This window comes from Tachypleus tridentatus, chromosome 8 (assembly GCF_004210375.1).
Source record: "Tachypleus tridentatus isolate NWPU-2018 chromosome 8, ASM421037v1, whole genome shotgun sequence".
NCBI classification, from domain to species: Eukaryota; Metazoa; Arthropoda; class Merostomata; order Xiphosura; family Limulidae; genus Tachypleus; species Tachypleus tridentatus.
Window position 1 is genome coordinate 9,260,725 of NC_134832.1, and position 14,509 is coordinate 9,275,233.

The 14,509-nt window shown below is 32.2% G+C and overlaps 2 long non-coding RNA genes and 1 other non-coding gene across 3 annotated transcripts; all 3 read left to right on the forward strand.

The window, feature by feature from the left end:
• The first annotated feature begins 323 nt into the window (after positions 1-323).
• On the forward strand, positions 324-1,846 carry LOC143258497 (uncharacterized). The gene is made up of 2 exons (XR_013032321.1): positions 324-605; positions 1,561-1,846. It is a non-coding gene; the product is annotated as an uncharacterized LOC143258497 (long non-coding RNA).
• Positions 1,847-10,189: 8,343 nt separating this feature from the next.
• LOC143258498 (uncharacterized) lies at positions 10,190-12,233 on the forward strand. The gene is made up of 2 exons (XR_013032322.1): positions 10,190-10,335; positions 11,948-12,233. It is a non-coding gene; the product is annotated as an uncharacterized LOC143258498 (long non-coding RNA).
• Positions 12,234-13,978: 1,745 nt separating this feature from the next.
• Positions 13,979-14,052, forward strand: TRNAI-AAU (transfer RNA isoleucine (anticodon AAU)). Its single transcript has one exon. It is a non-coding gene; the product is annotated as a tRNA-Ile (tRNA).
• Positions 14,053-14,509: the final 457 nt, after the last annotated feature.

Sequence of the window (14,509 nt, forward strand, 5' to 3'; positions counted from 1 at the left end):
GATCGGATAAACTGGCAGTTATTTCGACGAAATAAAATATTGCGTTGCGTTTAGGTAACATAACAGTAAACAGGATGTAAGTAGTCGTGAACTCGGGTCAAGGTTACACGACACAGGTGCAAATAAACATTAGTTGAGCTCACCCAACTATTTCTTATAATAACGAGCAACTAAAAATTATCACTGATTAGAAGCGTTTTGTTTTTGTTTGTTCAGACACGAAGCCTTGGACTCGCACACTGTGCACCTTAACCACGAACCCACACCCCAGACAGTTGAAAGGGAAATCGTGATAACAACCAGGAAAAGAACATCCTGTTCTACGTCAGTGTGTGATATAATCAATTGGTATAATGAGCACTGAAGTGGTTTAACTATAAAAGAAAGATCAGACATTTCTGTCTAACATAATTTAAGTATCGATTCTGACACAAAGTATTCACGTGGTGTCAGAGAACAAAGTTTCAATATCAGAATAATGATTCCCGTGTTAAAATCTATGCACTTAATGTTGTTATTGTCATTAGCAGGTTTTCTTTGTGCCGAAGAATACAGGAAATGCCATTCTCCATTATGCTCAACTGACATTTGCAAGAGAAGAAATAGTAAGTTCGTTCGTTTTAAAGCTCACCATATATGTACTTTATTGGTTAATATGCTACAGTATTTATGTATTTTCACAACACCCAAGAGGATCGTATTTACATAGTTCACCACAATAGGTTCATTGTATATCTTTATTGTTATTGAGTAACAATAAAGATATGCATTCAATAGAAACTGTAGAGATCATTAATGTTTATCAAATTAATTATAAATTAAATAGGGCTTTTATTTCATATAATATAACGCTATTAACAAGAGTAAGAAACAATGTTTTCAAGTTTGACCACATGGTTATATTATTTTTGCACAGAAATGGTTATTAATAATTCCAGCACATGAACTAATTTACTGCTTTCTGTTTTGAGGAAAGTAGGAAAACCACGTATATTTAGGGAATAAATAAATTTTCTAGTCAAAATACAGATAAAACATAATAACATCACTTTTTCTTTATTTCTCCTGAGTAGTTAGAAAACTGAAAATTGAGGTTCGATTCCTCGTGATGGGCAAAACGCAGCTAGTGTAGGTTTACGCTAAAACAAGCAACGTTTTAATATGGTTCTTTATACATTTTTATTTCCTGAGCAAAAATCTAAAACTCCGATGATGAGATTCTTGCAAGGCAGCCATCTGGTAGCTCAGCAGTAAATCTGAAGGCTCATAATGCTGAAAGTCGGTTTCGATACCTGCGGTGTACAGAGCAAGTTTATGCCTAACAACCTCGCAAGAAAATTATATATACTACTCAGATTTCTTATATTTACATAATTGTATACACTTTTAATACAAGTTTTTATTTGTAGCGTCAGTTCTTGAAACAATGTTTTTTTATTTTATTTAATATATAATGTCGTATCTAATTCTCTAAGTAACCATTACCTTTTAGCACAACAAAACAACAACTATGGTACAAATATAAATTGACGTTAATAATATTTTTTTCTTAATTTAAAGGACTATTTTGCCCATTTGGAATACAGATGATCTGCTCTGATGTGACAGGACAAACGTCAGGACCCAATGAATGTTCCACTAACAGCGATTGTCCATACCCAAAGATTTGCTGTAGTGCCGGCAGAGAGTGTCCATATCGTTGTGTTAACGGGTTACCTTTACCTCCACCGTAATCATCACTATCATTTATAAAACTTGTAGAAGGGTCGCTTTATTTTTACTTTTTTATTATTTTGTAATTAAATGTAAGGTACAAAGACTATTAAATGAGTTTTCACTAAATGTACCACAGACTGGCTCAGTAGTAAATTGTAATGAGTCATACACACAAATGCAAATGAATTGTTTTTATTCGAAGATGAAGATTTTTTTTTAGCTGCTATAATATAACATTACTCCCGTTTAGCTATAAATTATTGATAAACAACACATGCTTGCTTCTATAGAAATACTTTTGCTTAACACATTTGGTCTATAAATACGTGAGTTTATTTGAAATTTGATGACAAAGATCCTACTTTCAGACAAAACAGTTTGATAATGGTTTGAACAAGCTATAAAACAAAACTATTACAAGTTTAATAACATAACAAATGAACAATGTTTTGACAAGGCTTCGTACCTGATGATCAAAAAAATCTGTTAATATCCACTGAATGTAATTTAGTAAATACTTAAAAATATTGTCCTTAGTATAATTTATCTTTGTTGACCCTCTACACGTATCATCGTAAATGTATTTAAAACATTTTAATATGCGTTGTAATATATTTGCTTTAATATGATCATAATTTATAGTTTGTTCGATTAAAATTATGATTTTGTTACTTTGTTGACAAGAAATAACAATGTACGTTTGTCTCTGAAAAGTTTTTAGAAATATTTTCATGATATTAAATGGTTTTGGTGACGGTAAATTTTAAAGTTACTGTGTGATATCAAGTGTTAAGTTAAACAACAGAGGTATCTTTTGTAGAAATTAAAGGTTCTCAATATGTGTTATGCATTTAATTTTTTTCGCGAGGTGTATCCATTTTATTCTTCAATAGCTATTTCCTTTGAGCCATCCGTATCGTGGTACTTAGTTTACAAAATATGACGTAATTTACTCTATATTGTAAACTAGCAGAGTGATTGTATTTATGAGATTTTTGTAGCATGATATTAGAGATATATAATTAATCCACGAATGTGGTTTACTGTATTTAAATAAAAATAAAAGAGTTTTGTGTATTTTCAAAACCTTTACATATTACTGCCAAGAGAAGATTTCGTGTAATAAAAAATCGGCGGCAACTTATTTTTTAATCACGACGTTAAATTAATGAAGTTAAATTTTATTTTAGATTTGACGTGCGTTATTTATCTTGTTATTGAAACTATCAAGATAGTTTTGTACTTTATGTATTTTACCTTATACATTTAGTGCACTGATCTGTCAGTGAATTCGTTGAAAACGATCTGCACCGGTATCCAAAAGGTAAATAACAAAGTGGATGTTGAGCACAAATGCTTTTTTTCCTTAACTTTGGAGAACAATATCTTTATATATGAATATGTTATTCTTGCATAAAAATTAGTATAAATATGAGCGTTATTTCAATAGTTTTATTTTTTCACATTGTGATGCAATGCTGAAAACCTGGTTTATGATAGTCTTACACATTAGTTCAAACTGTGAGGTAGTAGAACTTAAGATTAAGTTGAATTTGTTAAACCTAATATTAGGTGTATCGGGATCAGAGGTTTTTAACATAAAGTTGCTGTTTTACAAAATTAAGAACCAAACTGCATATTGAACACAAACCATATACTCTTCATCCTTCTTTGTCAGGGTTGGACAATTTTCCTAAGAAACAAGTTTAAGTCTAACTTTGGAAGGAATTAACTTTTTTTTTTTTTACTCTCCTTCGCAAGTTGAACACTGAAGTTACGTGCAACTATTTTTACATGACTCGTTTTTACATCAGTAAGTTCAGTAAAAGGTACTTTATAACTCACTACTTTATGTTCTGAAAATATGCATTAACATTTTTACGTGATATGTATTTATCGTATGTTCGTGTTCATTGAGTTTCCCTTAGAGTGAATAAGGTAGGTTCAAAATATGAAACCTATGATTTTGACTAAGTTTGAGGAATTAAATAAACTGCACCCGGTGTATTTAATACAAACGAAAACAATGTTTATTTTGATTACAACACAGTCAAAAGTGTTCGGACAAAGAGCAAAATTTTGATGTGTGTGGAATCTGTTCCAATCAGAGAGCTCATAACATTATATAAACAATTTGTCTCCTTTTATAGCATACATTAAACGTAGGTTATTATCATTGCAAAACGAGAAAGCTTACACCCTCGGTATATCATCTGACTTGCTAGTGGAATACTTTGTACTTTATTTTCACAAAGTATGCACAACTCTACAGGAATATTTCCCACGGGAAAACAAGTGTGGTACCTCAGGTGAGCGACCCAAACCAGTTGGCAGCTATGACAAAACGAACTGATTGACTTTTGTGGATGAAGATCTGTGTTAAACCATATACACCTCCACACATAAAATTTTTGAAAGCGTGTATATATATATATATTACACATTCGTTTCCATGTATCCCACCGACGGATGGGTCACAACCAACATTCAGTTATGGAGTGCGTGACACACTTTGAAGTTAAATTCCTCTTCTGGCAAATGCGTTTGGGACGTGATAACTACTCCTCGGCACCTCTTGAATGCTTAATTTTATTTATGCATAATTTATTATGTGCCAGAGAACGTATTAAAACAAGGGGTAGAAAGCACCTGACATGTAATATTTTATTTTATCATATATTAACTGTTGATATTAGTAATATAGTATATAACAGTTGTCACTATTTGCTATATTAGTTAGGTATTAAATTCATATTTGCTTAAGCTATAAATAGCTACGTGAAATGAGTAGAAGTATTTTATTAAGGGAAAATATTTTAAATGCGGACTCGTCTTTAGTTGAGAATAAGCTATTGTATTGTTTATAAGGTGAACTTGTTATACGTTTAAACTAAAAATTGTACAATTTTTGAAGAATGTTAATTTAAATTTGCGTTCACTGAAGTTGTTTCCTCCACTGATTGAGCGATACGTTTTATGAATGTACAACTCTTAAGCTGGGTGGTTCGATTTCTCGTGGTGGACAGAGTACATACAACCACTTGCGTAGCTACGTGGTACCAACACAATAACGGCTGACGTTGTAGGTCTGCGTTCGCACGTTTAAAAGGTGGCTCCATGTCTTGGAGAAAGCGTTAAAATTCTCAACTACTGGTTTAATTTTCTTTTGTAAACTAGAGAAGTAATTAAATATATACACAATAGATATTTATGATATGAACCCGGCATGGCCACATGGTTAAGGCACTCGACTCGTAACTCGAGGGTCGTAGGTTCGAATCCTCGTCACACCAAAAATGAGCGTTATAATATGACAGTTGATGTCACTAGTCGTTGGTAAAAGAGTAGCCCACGAATTGGCAGTGGGTGGTGATGACTAGCTGCCTTTCCTCTAGTCTTACACTGTTAAATTAGGGACGGCTAGCATAGATAGCCTTATTGTGCGAAATTTCAAAAAAACAAACATTCTCATATGAATAAGCTCACTCTTAAATTTATATGTAATTAAGTAGAGCATGCTTTTAGTATTAAACAACATTTATCATTGGTGAGTATGTATATATGCATGCATATAAATACAGGATACAAAGACAGAGTAAAATATGTTACTTATAATTAATTATTAAAACCGAATTAGGCCGATAAATGATTTCCACCTTTTTTATCACGCTTACAACAAAAAGATTCTCCACATTACAACTACTGTTTAATATTAGATAAAAAAATCAAGAAGTTTAAGCTTCTTCTGCGCATTGTAACGTACGGATAACAAATTTATCTTTGTAGCTTAATACACATACAAATGCTTCTAGTCTTCAGCTGAATGCTCTTACTTCCAGATGACAGTCTAAATGAACTATGTAGTTATTCAATCGAAGAACGTTACTTCTAGGTAATTCACTCATTATAATGTACTAGTATGTATAAATTTTCTTTAGAAAAGTATAGAACTATTTGACTAAGAAATTCAAAGAAAGGATTTTTAACCGTACTTTTAATATGCATACAACATGGATTTAAAGAGATTTCCAAGGTTATAAAAACTTATCAAAGAATAATTTTTAAGGTCTCTGGTGAAGTTTGAAACAAAACATACTGAAAAACATAAGATCACTTTATCTTGCGTAGTTTTAGTCTCCTAGAGATCAAATTAAGATAAGCGAGAAACAGACATTAAAAGCATTAAAATGAGAATTTCTATTTACATTAGAGTTTCCCCAGTGACACATTGGTATGTCTGCAGATATATACTGCTAGAAACCGGGTTTCAATAACCGTGGTGGGCAGATCACAGTAAGCTCTTTGTGTAGCATTGTGCTTAATAACGAACAAAAGAAACACATCAAATTTATTTCTGCTTTGAAAACAAATTTGGAAATGTATCCAAACAACTGCCTATTTATGAAGCTTCGCATTAGCTACTGTGCGGCTCGAATATATTCTAAAATTTAGACTTCAATATTGAAAAACTTGATATATTTACATGCTGAGTGTTAGGGTCTTACCAGAAGGAAATACCTGTATGTTCTTGAATATTGCTGAAAAACACTGGATGAAAAGAGGGAATAGATTCTATTGAAAGTGAAACGACGCTTATTTTATGATCAAATTATCCAAATAGGTGTGTCGCTTCTTTATAATATTTATCAAAGTTTTTTGGATAAATATTACTTAAGAAACCCATTATAAATTTTGTAAAGTAATTAAGATAGGAATTTGGCGATTAGGTATCAGTCATTGTCGTGGTTAACAGTCCATACCATCGTCTAGGTCTAATTATATAATTATTAAATAACAACTAACTGCTAATTAGTTTTATCGTATGTTTTGGCTGGTAGTATGATGCCGCTTTAAGTGAAATCCCAAGGACTATTTTCTGTGCCAGTAGCAGTTTAAATACAATCCTAGATCTTTTTACTTGAAATCTGGCATGCTATTCAATTGATTGGAGTCTTCTTCCCCCCACTAGAACCCAAATGAAATAAATATTTGAATGTTTTCAGGAGGGGTGTACAGGCTTTACTGAATTATACTAGGTTACTTAGGCCTGTCATGGCCAAGCGCGTAAGGCGTGCGACTCGTAATCCTAGGGTCGCGGGTTCGCGCCCGCCTCGCGCCAAACATGCTCGCCCTCCCAGCCATGGGGGCGTTATAATATTACGGTCAATCCCACTATTCGTTGGTAAAAGAGTAGCCCAAGAGTTGGCGGTGGGTGGTGATGACTAGCTGCCTTTCCTCTAGTCTTACGCTACTAAATTAGGGACGGCTCAGTGCAGTGGGCTAACAACCTACTCACTTAAATACCTGTTGAAGAATCCGCAAGCGATTGCGGCCCTATATTCCTTGATGGAATCTAATGGTGATAACTAACTAGGTTACTTAACTGTTTTATCAGTCAGTTGGATGTAGAAGGTTTTTTATTTTTTTTCATGCTTGATAAATATTTAATTATTTCAGAATTATTCAAATTTGATCTGTGTTCCTTTTTTCTGGTATGATGGGATATGATTTATTATTGCAGCTAGACAGATATTACTGAGTTTGTTGGATCTTGAATCGTATATTTTGTTGGTATTCTGTTACTCTAATAAATTGGAATACATATTCACGGGAGGGGGATGTGTACATGGTATTTTTTGTTCTGTATTGGGTCTTTAGGTGATTTGATGAACATTAGTTACGTTCATATTATGTTCTGGCTTTTTAATACTCTTCTGAGTTTTTGTTATTTACTTATCCTCTATGTGTTTTTAAAGAGACCGTTAATATAAGAAAATATAGCAGCATTTCTTTAAGTTTATATAATTACTTCCATCTTCTTTTATTTGTCACATGTTAGGAGTATCCATGGTAAAGTGGAGGAAGGGGTTGCAGTGATGTGTTTTCTTCCATATTCTTAAATTCTTGTGTATTACATAACTGGTTACTTCTTGAAAGCAAGAAGTTTCTCGTAGTTTAATGCACCTGTGGATTTCCCGTAAACTTCTATGGTATATGAATAACGTGTCATGGTAACCATGACGTCAAGGAATGGAAGTTAGTAATATTTTTCTATTTACATTGTTAATTGTATTGCTGGATGTTGTATGTTCAGGTGATACTTCTTATCTATAGTTTGGTCTCGTATTATGGAAGTAACGTCAACAAATCTAGGTCAAATCCGGGCATTATTTTAATAGCGTTAATTTTGAAATGTTTCGTGTAAAGGTTACATGAGTACTTCTGAAGACAGCAGCTGAAACTTAGGATAATAGCTATTAAGGAATTAGCATGCAGTTATAAAAAATATTAATTAATAACTAGACTTATGCGATCCTATAGGTGATCAATCATCACAAACATGGAGCTATACTTCTATTGGCGTTCCTTCGTACGATATAGCCAAAATCTTTGCGATCTTCAAAGGGGCTCTGAAACAATATTTTACTGTTAAAAGAGCATTTATAAACACTGCGTGAACTTAGAAGAAACAAAAGATCCTTTGACATTTAATATGTTAATTCCACTTTTAAAATGAGATGGTTCCGCTTTTAATAGGGGGTTTTTGGTTTTTACGTTTTCTCTAGTATTTTAGTAAAATTGAAGGATCTTCCTTTTAATGTGCTCTGCTTTAACTACATTGTAATAATATGCCAAATTTACGGTACATTACTGGTAACCAGAAGCCAGCATTATATCGCATATGATTATTTATCATTATTTTACAATACATTATCTCATTTACTTTATAAGATTTACAGATGATTCACCATTCATTTTATAGCGGACAGTGCGATTTAAAACATGGTCTAATTATTACACTACAAAACTTACAGATACACACAAATACGTTACTGTACCGTTTTCTAACCCTTTGACACCTCAATACAACCTCTCTATGCTTAATATTTTCCTTCTGGTACTTAAGTTTCGGTTCCAAAGTTCCCTGACCATTCCAGTCTGATAAATAAACAACGAAAATATTGTAAAGTTTTGAGTATCTCTTCGGTGTTAAGAATATTTCTCTGTTATTTAAGTCTACCAGAAAGGAACGAACACTTATCAATATCATATATAATAATACTCACAAACATTTGTCGCCACCATGAAATTAATATTAAACCATTACATTTATAAAGCCAATTTTGATTGGCAAATGCGAGAAATGTTCCCCTCTTCAAAAAATAAACTCTCACCTGACAAGACAATATTACAATAAAATGAATGATACACAGTATGGAACATCATTAAAAACAACAGGTGTACTTCACGTTGGAATATTAAATATTTCAATAGATTCCCACTCTTATCAGGAATAGATTGAAAACGATTCTCGAACAGAGTACAAACTATATAAGATTTCTTTAAATCTGTGATATTTTAACATGGTGGATACATATTTTTTAAATACTTAATATCGTGTACGAACACATATGTTAAATAAGATATCGGTGTACACAATCCTATTGTTTCTAGCTATATTTATATGTAGTTTGTTTTCTCCAAACATTTACACTGTTGTTCAAAATGGAAAGAACAAATCGCGTGTGCTCAACACACGCCTTGTTCCGTAAACTTTAAAAGTCAGTGTGTATTCCGTAAGATTAACTTGAACATATTATTGAGAAGTAAGTAAGTAGGAAGACCCTGTCTTCTTTAATGTTTTACTAAATTGAAAAGTATTTAATTAAAGATGTCTCTTTGAAGGGCATCTAAAATACGGGGCTGTTTTCTGAAACTTTTCCTTTTAAGGCTACTTCTACGCTGTCCAGCTAACGATTACTAAGTTTTAAGTATAAATACGTGTGAAAAATGTCAGAATACCTTGAACCGTACGATTAAAATGGCTAATTGTTAATCTGACATTGTAATATTACGATAATTATGTATAATTCAAAGCTCATTCTTTCGTTTTTTTGTGAATCACTTTTATGATTCTCTGACTTACTTTTTATGAGCTTTAAAGTCATTATTAACAAATTTTGTTTCTCTGGTTTTCTACATTTCAAATACAATAAAGTAAATATTTTGATCGGGATATTTTGAATTTTATGTTACTCAGACTATTTTAACCAAACAAATACGTAGAAAGTATCACATTTCCACTTGAACTGTTTCTAGTTATTTTATATGTATTTGTAAAACAGTCTTGTTTTATTTATATGAATTTCATAATTCAAATACAGATGTTACACAGCTGGACTATGTGTAAACTTAGTCGATGAGGAGAAGAAATCCGATAGCAGTCCATTTTTTAGTAAAACGAGAAACTGATATTGCAGTTTAAGTGAGACAATGTGTATGTCGAAAACGATACATTATTTATAACAATTATATACAAATGATAGGTCAAAGGGAAGTTGTAATAATAATCAGGAGAGATCTGGTACGCGAAGAATGCTCACGTTAGTATAAAAGACAAGTAAGCCTTCCATATAAAACAGGATCAGTGGAATCATCTATCTGCCACAACTAAACAGAGCGCAAAAGAACCAGACTTTGAAACCAGAATAATGATTTCTGTATTACAATCTACACGCTTGATGTTGCTACTTTCACTAGCAAGCTTATTGTGTGCTGAAAAACCCATGTTTCGCATTATGCTACCTTGTCCTCCTGCACAATGTAAAGAAAGAATTGGTAAGTCTTACTGTTTGGTTGTTTGCGTGCAAGTTTATGGACTTGAGGACCCATGTCTCGATTCCCGTTGCCACAAAATCATGTCCCACACTTCCCGTTTATTGGTATACGATATTTTATTATAGTAGTCCAAGAGTTGGAGGAAGGCGATGTTGATCAGTTGCATTTACTCAGTTAAGCAACTCAAAATTAGGGACGACTCTGATATAGGTTCCTTGGGATATACGATATAAACAAACAGATTTTTAAATGTTTTTCATATGTATTAGGGCCATTAAAGTTTTATCTTTTTAATTTTTAATAGATGACACTTAATATTGTTATTCTTTAAGCAATTTCTTTTTGCTTTTTCATCAAAAGATTTTTGTATGCTAGATTAAAACAATACCTTATTTACTGAGTAGTAATAAAAAGTACTATAAATTATGAGATGTTGAGATTCATATTTATACTATTTAAAAATTTAGTACTAGAATAAAACAAAACTGAGTCAAAACAACAGTATTTTCTGCTTTCATTCTTGATGTTTTAGGGCCAACTCGAAACATTTTATGGAATTTATTACGTGGTTAAAATATTACGTAAAATCTACAATATGGTGATTTTTGAAGAATTAATAACTACCAACTACCTAGTTTTAGTCTTTTAAAACAGTTTCGTTTTCTCACCATTAGGTGAAAAATGTTTTATTGGAAAATATAAATGTAGTATCTGATTTTATATAACAACGACAAAAATACACGTGCAAAGAAAATAGTTATTTCAGTTTTATTAACAGGACTATGTTGTCTATTTGGAATACAGGTGATCTGTACTGAACTGGAAGCACCCCATAAATGATCCATTCACAGTGACTGTCCATGTCCAAAACTTTGTTGTAGTCCCAGCAAGGAGTGTTCATATAATTCTTATACTGGGCTGCCTCTTCCTCGTTACAAGAGTAACAAACAGTTTTCAAGTTTGCTCAGAAATGGTTATTAATAATTACAGCACATGAACTAATTTACTGCTTTCTGTTTTGAGGAAAGTAGGAAAACCACGTAGATTTAGGAGATAAATAAATTTTCTAGTCAAAATATACATAAAACATAATAACATTACTTTTTCTTTAGTTCTCCTTGGTAGTTAGAAAACTGAAAATCGAGGTTCGATTCCTCGTGATGGGCAAAACGCAGCTAGTGTAGGTTTACGCTAAAACAAGCAACATTTTGATTTGGTTCTTTATACATTTTCATTTCCTGAGCAAAATCTAAAACTCCGATGATGAGATTCTTGCAAGGCAGCCATCTGGTAGCTCAGCAGTAAATCTGAAGGCTTATAATGCTGAAAGTCGGTTTCGATACCCGCGGTGTACAGAGTAAGTTTATGCCTAACAACCTCGCAAGAAAATTATATATACTACTCAGATTTCTTATATTTACATAATTGTATACACTTTTAATGCAAGTTTTTATTTGTAGCGTCAGTTCTTGAAACAATGTTATTTATTTTATTTAATATATAATGTCGTATCTAATTCTCTAAGTAACCATTACCTTTCAGCACAACAAAACAACAACAACTATGGCACAAATATAAATTAACATTAATAATATTTTTTCTTAATTTACAGGACTATTTTGCCCATTTGGAATACAGATGATCAGCTCTGATGTGACAGGACAAACGTCAGGACCCAATGAATGTTCCACTAACAGCGATTGTCCATGCCCAAAGATTTGCTGTAGTGCCGGCAGAGAGTGTCCATATCGTTGTGTTAACGGGTTACCTTTACCTCCACCGTAATCATCACTATCATTTATAAAACTTGTAGAAGGGTCGCTTTATTTTTACTTTTTTATTATTTTGTAATTAAATGTAAGGTACAAAGACTATTAAATGAGTTTTCACCAAATGTACCACAGACTGGCTCAGTAGTAAATTGTAATGAGTCATACACACAAATGCAAATGAATTGTTTTTATTCGAAGATGAAGATTTTTTTGTAGCTGTTATAATATAACATTACTCCCGTTTAGCTATAAATTATTGATAAACAACACATGCTTGCTTCTATAGAAATACTTTTGCTTAACACATTTGGTCTATAAATACGTGAGTTTATTTGAAATTTGATGACAAAGATCCTACTTTCAGACAAAACAGTTTGATAATGGTTTGAACAAGCTATAAAACAAAACTATTACAAGTTTAATAACATAACAAATGAACAATGTTTTGACAAGGCTTCGTACCTGATGATCAAAAAAATCTGTTAATATCCACGGAATGTAATTTAGTAAATACTTAAAAATATTTTCCTTACTATAATTTATCTTTGTTGACCCTCTACACGTATCATCGTAAATGTATTTAAAACATTTTAATATGCGTTGTAATATATTTGCTTTAATATGATCATAATTTATAGTTTGTTCGATTAAAATTATGATTTTGTTACTTTGTTGACAAGAAATAACAATGTACGTTTGTGTCTGAAAAGTTTTTAGAAATATTTTCATGATATTAAATGGTTTTGGTGTCGGTAAATTTTAAAGTTACTGTGTGATATCAAGTGTTAAGTTAAACAACAGAGGTATCTTTTGTAGAAATTAAAGGTTCTCAATATGTGTTATGCATTTAATTTTTTTCGCGAGGTGTATCCATTTTATTCTTCAATAGCTATTTCCTTTGAGCCATCCGTATCGTGGTACTTAGTTTACAAAATATGACGTAATTTACTCAATATTGTAAACTAGCAGAGTGATTGTATTTATGAGATTTTTGTAGCATGATATTAGAGATATATAATTAATCCACGAATGTGGTTTACTGTATTTAAATAAAAATAAAAGAGTTTTGTGTATTTTCAAAACCTTTACATATTACTGCCAAGAGAAGATTTCGTGTAATAAAAAATCGGCGGCAACTTATTTTTTAATCACGACGTTAAATTAATGAAGATAAATTTTATTTTAGATTTGACGTGTGTTATTTATCTTGTTATTGAAACTATCAAGATAGTTTTGTACTTTATGTATTTTACCTTCTGCATTTAGTGCACTGATCTGTCAATGAATTCGTTGAAAACGATCTGCACCGGTATCCAAAAGGTAAATAACAAAGTGGATGTTGAGCACAAATGCTTTTTTCCTTAACTTTGGAGAACAATATCTTTATATATGAATATGTTATTCTTGCATAAAAATGAGTTGGGCCCGAAACAACAATGTGCAACACGGAAAGGTAATTCTGGTTAGGTGAAGAGTATGAGGAACTAACTAAGAAGCGTACAAGTTTGACGTAGTTGCCTATAAAATACATTACTTTATTGACACAGGTTTGAGTGGAAACAACATTACAGGTATCCGATTGAGCGATGAAAAGTAATTATACAGATAGCATTAAAAACATTTACTTTAAAAAACGTAAAGAAAAACTAGTTCAAACGTACGAGATGTTTGTGAGGTAATTTCACTTTCCTAATTCTGGCTTAATTGTTTCATGTGAATCGATGTAAGTAGAAATAATTTAAAGTAGAAAAACAAATACGATTTCAACTTGTGATTAAACGCTCGACGATAAAGGGAAATGCGAATGTCCTTCGGAAAGTACACCTGTATATGTTTGTGTGATAAAAGCCATATCTGAAAGATGTTTACACGGCCCGTTAGTTCAGTTGGTTAGAGCGTCGTGCTAATAACGCGAAAGTTATGGGTTCGATTTCCCTACGGGCCAATAACGCACAAATTTCATTTCCAGCAAAGGTCTGGACTTCTATTAGTTTTTTTGTGCCCGTGCCGCAGAAAAGTTACATTACTATTCTTGATTATAAAGTCCGAGGGTACTTTAATTTTAGAAAATCAATTGACGGATAAAATAACTAGGGGTGAATGTCTAGAGTTACGCATTTTAATTATTTAACATAACGTAGGAGAATGGAGAGATCGTCGGACCATGAAAGCTGTCCGAGCACAACAACCCTTGAAAGAAGTAAAAAGCTTCTCTTTATGCTTCAGTTAATCTTCGTTCTCCGAGATCAACAGAATCTCATAAGAGTCAAGTCTAGTCTGTCTTTTTCAGATCTTAAATTTGAGTCCTCTTCTTCAGAATACGCACATTAAGACATATATATATTTCTAAAAGGTAATATTTCCCCTTCTAAAATTAGCCTTGTAGCTCTTTTCAGAACCAT